The following is a 2,270-nucleotide window of genomic DNA, read 5'->3' as shown; positions in this document are numbered from 1 at the left end:
TCAAAGTTTCTTTGGCATATTGTATGTTCCTTGCCAGGAAACTATTGTTAAACAAGGTAAACGAGCCCTTTTGTTAAGTTGAATAATTAATACCAGATGTTGTTTGAATGATGTGGGCGTTGTTGCAGAGTATACAGTATGAGAGCTGCAGCTAAAAATAATATTCATTAGTGTACAATTTTTTTTTTTATTTAATTGTTTTTTGTTGTGAGAAGATGGTTTAAAAAAAAGTTTCCTGAAGCCCAAGATGCAATTCTAAATGTCTTGTTTTATTGATTGATGATTAAAACAACTAATAGTTGAAACTCTATACAGTCAATTCAGGTATTGCCCAGTACAGTGACAGTACATGTACTGTATGATATTATTTTTGTGAGAATTTGCAATAAAATGTAAATTTGGTTGACTTATGACCTCTTGATTGTGTTGACCCTAGGACCTTCTAGTGCAACTCACACAATTTATATTACAGCATCAGTCACACTCCCGTGACGACTTGGCTGGTGGCTACAGTTACCCGCAGCGCCAGTCGCATCACTTGTGAGTCTTATTTCATCATCCTGCCCCTAGATCCTTTCATTTTTGTTATGTGATTTTTTTTAATAGCAACATGATGCCAAAATGTCCATTTTTAAATTGGACAGATTGACCAACACATAGATTACATACTTCATTCAAGTAGCTCACCGTAACAAAAATTTTGCGCATTTTTTCTACTGAGAAATAGTAAGGCAACTTTTTGCATCACTTTATCACATAGATCAAACAAGAATTGTCTTTGTATGTACAACATTCATTTTACAAGTTGGCTTAACTTACATTTGCAAGTAAAGTCAAATCACTTTTGCTGTTAAAGTCAACATTAATATTGCTAGTAAAGTCAACTTACTTTTGCAACTAAAGTCAACTTACATTTACAAGTTAAGGCAATTTACTTTAGCAAGTAAAGTAAACGTGCCACAATTGAGTTGCCTTTGTTTGCAAAAGTAAGTTGACTTTAATTATAAAATTAATATTGTACAAACAAAGACTTGTATGATCTACGGGATAAAATGATGCAAAAAGTTGCTTTACTTTTTTTAAGTAGATAAAGCCCCACATTTTTATCAGTGTACACGTCTGTGGTCAGACCTGTGTGAGGTCCCTCTAACATTAAATAAACTTCTGTTTGTTGATCTGTTTAAAAGCCTGTCTGATCACTAACCTGACTAGTTTACGTTACCACGGTCACTGGGTTTAAACTAGCCCGATCACCAACCTGACTAGTTTACGTTACCACGGTCACTGGGTTTAAACTAGCCCGATCACCAACCTGACTAGTTTACGTTACCACGGTCACTGGGTTTAAACTAGCCCGATCACCAACCTGACTAGTTTACGTTACCACGGTCACTGGGTTTAAACTAGCCCGATCACCAACCTGACTAGTTTACGTTACCACGGTGACTTGCTGATCACTAACCTGACTAGTTTACGTTACCACGGTCACTGGGTTTAAACTATGTTGAATTAGCTTTGTGGAACCAAAATATATTTCATAATTTTAACTCTTTTGGTTTCTTTGGTAACTTTGTAAAGAAAGGCGATATTAAAGAACGTTATTATTCCAACCGTCCTTTTTGCTTTCGCGTTTTGCCAGTAACGGCCGGTGTTTTGTACCGAGCGGCGCTCCGTAGCTGGAAGGCAGCAGCAGACTGTTGTGGCTGAAATCAGCTTTTTCTTGTCCACAGCGGCTCCACTGACCTTTGCAGCCGGAATATTACCACCAGGACCGGGGTACAGCTGCAGGAGCGGCCCGTTAGACGGCAGGACAAGGTAGGTGCTGCTGTGAGCCGCTGCTAGCTGCTGTTAGCCGCTGCTCTGCAGAGCTCAGTGTTTGTGTCGTTAGCCTGTTAGCTGTCTGACATGTAGCTGACTGCAAGGGAGCCGAGCCGAGCCGAGCCGAGCCAAACTAAACTGGGACGTGGTACAGGAGTGTCGGATGATTTAGCCCAGCTTCGCCCTTCCAGGTCCGGCTGGAGAGTTTCCATCAGACCGAGCTGCTGCGGCTCGGTACCGGAGGCTAATTATCCCGCTAACAGACTGCTAACTCATCTGTTCAAGAGCTCAGAGTGTAGCTGAGGACAGCTGTAGTACAAGTTCACTGCTGTAGTACAAGTACACAGCTGTAGTACAAGTACACAGCTGTAGTACAAGTACACAGCTGTAGTATAAGTACACAGCAGTAGTACAAGTTCACAGCTGTAGTACAAGTACACAGCTGTAGTATA

General features: G+C 40.6%; 1 protein-coding gene across 1 annotated transcript in view; it reads left to right on the top strand.

The window, feature by feature from the left end:
* Window positions 1-1,734: 1,734 nt before the first annotated feature.
* The window catches only part of rnf123 (ring finger protein 123), a 93,617-nt gene continuing 93,081 nt past the window's right edge, over window positions 1,735-2,270 (top strand). The window contains exon 1 of the mRNA XM_008295946.1: window positions 1,735-1,815. The gene's annotated coding sequence lies outside the window, so the exon portion shown is untranslated. The remainder of the gene's footprint in view (window positions 1,816-2,270) is intronic.

This window comes from Stegastes partitus, unplaced genomic scaffold, assembly GCF_000690725.1.
Source record: "Stegastes partitus isolate 25-593 unplaced genomic scaffold, Stegastes_partitus-1.0.2 Scaffold1089, whole genome shotgun sequence".
Classification (NCBI taxonomy): domain Eukaryota; kingdom Metazoa; phylum Chordata; class Actinopteri; family Pomacentridae; genus Stegastes; species Stegastes partitus.
This window is presented reverse-complemented; position numbering and strand designations above follow the sequence as displayed.